The sequence below is a fragment of the Olea europaea genome, unplaced genomic scaffold (assembly GCF_002742605.1).
Source record: "Olea europaea var. sylvestris unplaced genomic scaffold, O_europaea_v1 scaffold661, whole genome shotgun sequence".
Lineage (NCBI taxonomy): Eukaryota > Viridiplantae > Streptophyta > Magnoliopsida > Lamiales > Oleaceae > Olea > Olea europaea.
This window is the reverse complement of record NW_019264985.1, coordinates 66,494-73,077: the sequence shown is the minus strand read 5'-3', so window position 1 is coordinate 73,077 and position 6,584 is coordinate 66,494.

The window sequence follows — 6,584 nt, the reverse complement described above, 5'->3', positions numbered from 1 at the left end:
TTTATTTTTTTTAAGGAAAAAAAAAATGGAAATTCTCTCTCATTTTCAAAGTAGAAAATGATGGTGAGCGAATAATGATCCTATGTGCTAAAATTGAACAAACACCTACATATTATACTACGCTATATACTTCCCAAATTGACAAATCAGGGTTATAAGTTATCCGTATTTTTTCTTCACTTATGGACCGGCAACTTTAGGAGCCTCAGATAGTTAATTAATTTGGAGAAAAATTGACAACTGCATGGCACAATTTTGGACCTATCATTCCACCAAATTAAACATTTTTTTTTTTTTGTGAACAGGATAGACCATTTAAAATTTGTTGTGATCACTTATTTTAATAATCTATAATCGCTGATGTTAAAAAATTTTGACAGGGTGGCTGAAAACTATCCATGGTATTTTGCACGGAGGCATTTATCGAGATTTTTAAGATTTATTAAATTCCATGATAACCTAGACAATGTGTGAGATATAACACAAATCCAAAGAAATGTTGTGTTGTTCGTTGTTTCACGGAAAGATGGGCTGCATATATAAGGTCAAAAAATCTTTGTATCGGAGATACGCGTGTCTTTAAGCTTGACGACATCCCTGTTTTTAATATGTACGAGTCAGTTGGTGTTGATGGAATGTTGATCCCAATATGAGCGTTCATTGAGTAATTTGGACAGTGATCGTCTATTATCAAACAAATTCCTTTCATCTAATAAAATATAAATGTGTTGAACATCTTATTATAATAAGGGAAGTACGAGCTGACTAATGACAAGGGTTCACACTTTAAATTTTAGCATTCTCTTGTGCATTTATTTATTTTTATTTCTTTATGGTTTACAAATCAACTTAAAATAAAGAGAAATGACTCTTCATTTTTTCAAAGTTACTTCCTGTGAAACGATCTTTTAGCTGTTGGAGGAAAGAGAGGTTTACTAAATTCGATTGGCTAAGGCTTGATAGAAGGACGAAACTATTAGGAAGAATCAAGTGAATATTAGAAAACTTGTATTTCTAAACTCCAAAACTTACACACTTGGCTTGTTACAAAATAGAAGACCCTACCCCTTTATATAGTGTTTACATGAAACATTAGTCTACATATTTTACTAGAGACTCCTAGACCACATATTTATATGAGACTTTTAGATCACATATTTGGACAAAATATTTTCTTAGAATACTCTTTATAGAGTTCATAAAACCACACAATCTTTTTGACAGATTACCACATTTATCACCATATCTTTTACATATATATTTTCATAGATTTTTTCTAGATAATGTTTCTAGAAATACAAGACATGTTGGGCTTTTTAATTGAATTGAGCCTATGAGCAAAATCTTTAAGTCCATATTACTTAGTCCAAAAATCAAGTTTACTTCTCAACATACCCCCTTAAACTTGACTTTACTACTCTAAGTAGAGTTCTTAACTTACGGAACACATCATGCTTAAATGGCTTAGTGAGTATGTCGACGATCTGCTCCTAAAAGGTTACATATTTCAACTGCACTTCTTTCTTTGCAATGCTTTCTCTTATGAAGTGATATCTTGTATCAATGTATTTGCTTCTATCGTAGAATACTGGATTCTTTGCTAATGCCAGTGCTGATTTGTTATCATGGATTTTGGTCGGTTCTTCTTGTGAAACTTCAAGCGTCTTCAATAAGTTTCTAAACCAAATAACATGGCAAACACTTGATGTAGTTGCAACATATTCAACTTCACATGTAGATAACGCCATGATCGATTGCTTCTTAGTGTCACCCAAGTAGAACACCTACCCAATCGTACTCTTGCTATCATCAGTGTCTCCGTCCCAATCGCTGTCATTATATCTAACAAGTTTGAATTCATTAGATGATGAATAGATTAACCCATAGTAAAGCATACCTTTGATGTAGCGAAGAATCCTTTTTGCAGCTTTCAAATAGGTCGTGGTAGGTGTCTCCATATAACGACTGATGAGCCCAACTTCAAAGAGGATAACTGGTCTTCACACGTCAAGTATCTTAGACTTCAAACAAGACACTTAAAAAGTGTTGGATCTACCTTTTCACCTTCATCATTATTTGACAACTTGGTTCCGCATTCGACGAGGGTGCATACGGGCTTGTTGAATTTTTTTAGAACTTCTTTCGCGTATCCTTCTTGTGAGATAAAGATTTAATCCTTCATTTGCTTTACTTCAATCCCAAGATAGTAGGCCATGAGGCTGATATCTCTTCATAATCGATCCCCGACCGTTGGTTGTGACATTTGGCAACCAATCTTGCTTTATATCTCTCTACTTCTCCTTTAGCATTTTTCTTTGCCTTGTACACCCACTTAACTCCAATTGCTCCTTTTCCTTTGGGGAGAGTCGTCATCTCCCACATGTCATTCTTCTCCATAACCTTAATCTCTTCATCCATATTATCTCTCTATCTTTTACTTTGCGCTGTTTTTTCATAATTTATTGGCTCACAATCGACAAAAAGTGTGAGATCATTTTGATTCTCTGTTACCTCATATAGCTCTTGTGGGCTCCTCATCCATGGTGTCCTTTTGCTCGATCTTTCTCCTTGTGAAGATGATGGTGAAGCATCTCCATGAGTAGGTGATGAAGGTGGACGTTTAGGCTCTTTCTACTCTCCGTTCTCTTGATCTTCTTCCTCAAAGAAAGACAAGAAGTTTGTCTTCTTCTTGGACACTCTAAGCTCCTTCTTCCTGTATAGCTTTAACTCTCTAACTATCGTTATTGAACACGACATCTCTATTTATTGTGATCTTCTCCTTGCTTGGATTATATAGCTTCTAGCCTTTAGAGCGAGAGTCATAACCGATAAAGACATACCTGTCACTCTTGTCATCTAACTTAGACCACTTTTGATCTAGCACATGAGCATATGCAATGCTTCCAAATACTTGTAGGTGAGAGATGCTAGGCTTTCTTCTACTCCATGCTTCTTGTGGTATCTTATTCCACATACTTCTAAAAGGTGATCGATTATATAAATACATGGTGTAATTAAGAGCTTCAGTCCAAAGTTTTTTAGGCAATCTCTTACTTTTAAGCATGCATCGGGCCATGTTAAGAATGGATCTATTCTTTCTTTCAATTACTCCATTTTGTTATGGAGAGTATGGGACTGTCAATGGACAACGAATTACATTCTTCTCACAATATTTCTCAAACTCTTTGGAGGTAAATTCTCCCGCTCTATCTGATCTCATAGCTTTTATGCTATAGCCACTTTCTTTTTGAACAAGAGATTTAAATTTCTTGAAAGTTCCAAATTTTTTTTATTTTCGTTTGAGAAAATAGACCTAAGTTTTTCTACTAAAATCATCAACGAAAAGAACAAAGTAAATATTCTTACTGAGAAAACTTAAATTGATTGGCCCACAAACATCTGAGTGTACAAGTACTAGCGGCTTCTTAGCTCTTGTAGATGCTTTTTTTGGAAAACTTTTCCTTGAATACTTTTCTAAAAAGTATCCTTCAAATAATTGATCCACATGATTTATTTGAGACAAACCTTTCATCATCTTCTTCTTACTCAACAACTTTGAACCTCCAAAATTAAAATGCCCAAATCTCAAGTATTAAAGTCAAGATAAATCTTTAAAACAAACTTTTAAACATTTTGCAACATCATTTTGAATGCTTAATGCAAACATTCTATTTTTTATCATAGAGACTTTGACAATCAAATTTTCTCTTTGACCTATTATTGAAAGATTATGATCTTTTAAATGATTATCATAGCCCTCCTCTAAGAGTTTTCCCAAACTTAAAATATTATTTTTTATATTGGGCACATAGTAGACATTTGAGATAAATTGATTAGAACTATTCTTCAAGTAGAACAAGATTTTACCCTTCCTTTCACCGGGATCTTGGATTCATCTCCAAAGGTAATGTTGCCGTTTACTGATTCATCAAGCACCATGAACATGTGTTTTCTTTTTACACATATGGTTGCTCACTTATGTATGTAAAACCAAGTGTTCTTTTATCTGCTTTCTTCACCTTTGTAAGCCAACTGTAGTGTAGGATCCACTTCACTTTCTCGACTAGCATAGTTTGCTTTTTCTACAACTTGGTTAGTAACATTTCTACATTTTGAAACATAATAACCAAGTTTTAACATTTAACTTGATATTTGTCATACATTGGCCTTTCATTTTGTCTCGTACCTCTTATTCTTCAACAATCTCTAGTGAAAAATGAGCTTTGTCTTCTTTCATCCTTGAAGAATGCGCTTCTTCCTCGATCTTGGCCTCATCCTCTTCCTCTTTGGCTTTTTCTATTGTTGAATCTTCCTTCACCCTCGTTCAACGTGAGCTTTATTTGAAGAGCTTGCTCTAATGGCTCTTCTTTCACCTTTTTCTTTAGCCTTTCCTCATGAACTTGTAAAGATTCCATGAGTTGATCGACACTCATATTATTTAGATCTTTAGATTTCTCAATGGTTATAACTATGTGGTTAAATTTTGAATCTAAAGAACTAAGTATCTTCTCAATTACTCGAGTAACGTTCAACTTTTCTCCATTCCTATTTAATTGGTTCACAATGACCAATACTCTTGAAAAGTAATCCAAAATTGATTTCGATTCTTTCACATGTAAAGCCTCAAACTCAACTCGAAGTATTTGGAGTTGAACATTTTTCACCTTCTCAACTTCTTTGTGAGAGTTTTGCAAGATCTCTCATGCTTCCTTACTCGTAGTAGCAGAAGCAACTTTCTCGAACATGGTTTCATCTCAAGCTTGATAGATGATGGTGAGTGCCTTACATCCTTCAAACTATTCCTTTGTACTTTTGGAATAGAGTGACCTAGTCTTGTGGCGTCGTGTAGCCTTTCTCTACGATCTCACATGCATCTTACGACTTGAGCAACGCTTTCATCCTTATGCTCTAATTGTTATAGTTATCCTTGTTGAGTTAGGGGACTTGAAAATGAATCTCCCACTTGCCATTTTTCACAAGAACCTTAGGGCTCTAATACCAATTTGTTGGAGAAAGAGAGGTTTACTAATTTGGATTGGCTAAGGCTTGATAGAAGGGCGAAACTATTAGGAAGACATAAGTTAACAAAAGAAAACTTGTATTTCTTAATTCCAAAACTTACACACTTGGCTCGTTACAAAATGGAAGACTCTACTTCTTTATATAATGTTTACGTGAAACTTCTAGTCCACACATTTTTATAGAAACTTCTAGATGTGAATATTTGCATGAGACTTTTAGACCACATATTTGGACAAAATATTTTCATAGAATACTCTAGATAGAGTTCATAAAACCACACAATCTTTTTGACATATTACCACATTTATCACCATATCTTTTACTTAGATTTTTTCTAGACAATGTTTCTAGAAATATTTGGCATGTTGGAGTTTTTAATTGAATTGAGCCTATGAGAAAAATCTTTAAGCCCATATTACTTAATCCGAAAATTAAGCTTACTTCTCAACATTAGCATACACAGGAGCTGGATGAAGCTTTGAAATAAATCATAATTCAGTTTTTTCTGCAAAGGCAAAAATAATCCATGCATTTCAGTTTCAAATTTTCCCCTCTATTTTCAATTAAATAAATGTTGACTATCTGTTATCGTTTATATTGATGTAGGCAAGTGAGGAAAATAGACTACGTTAGTGGAGTTGAAAACACTCGAGACTTCATTAGACAAGTAACATGAACAGTGAACACTACGATCAGTGTCTTTGGACTCGAGCTTTCTGTAAAGGCCTATTGTATGCAACCTTCAGTTCTTCTCGTGCTTGGGGCTGGTCCAAAAGTTTCAAAGCATTCTTGTCAATCTAAGTGCATTATCATTTATTCTTAGCTACTTGAAACTTGTTGATCTGTTCATTAAAACTCATTCATATTTTTTCACTCTAACTTAATTTTTAGAATCCCTTCAAATCCATCTTTGTGATCAAATTAATTTTAATGATCATACATAGTTCCATACATTTTATTATTTGATTGAGGTAACGAATTAGAATTCTTAATAGTGTTTTTCTAAAAATATTTCTAATTATCTTCTATTGTAGAGTAGGATCATTTGTTGTTCTACCTCAATGTTAAAAAAAATAAAAATAAAAATAAATAAATAAAACCTTTGTTCTTTCATACATTGTATTTTATATAATTAAAAAAATTCCTTTAGTAATTAGTTAATTGCTTTACATTATTTTCATTCTTTAGCTACTATCATGCTTACTCGTATCTATATTTTGAGCCGTGAGTATTAATAATAATTACATAAATGATCTTCTTAGATATACATTGAGCCTTTAAAAAAAAAATTGACAATCAGAGTTGCACTACAACAAAGTTTGCTTTTTACGGCATACAATATATGCCATAAATAAGACTTTACGGCGTACAGCAAATGCTATAAAAAGTAAGTCACTTTTTACGACGTGCATAGTGCGCCGTTAATCATTTTACTAATTTGTTGTAGTGTTGCTGTGACAGAATGTCATCTAATGGTACCATTACAATTTTAATAGAATTATGTCATTTGTACACTTTTCTTTACATCATTGTTAACATTGTCTGTGTTTTAAAAAAATTGT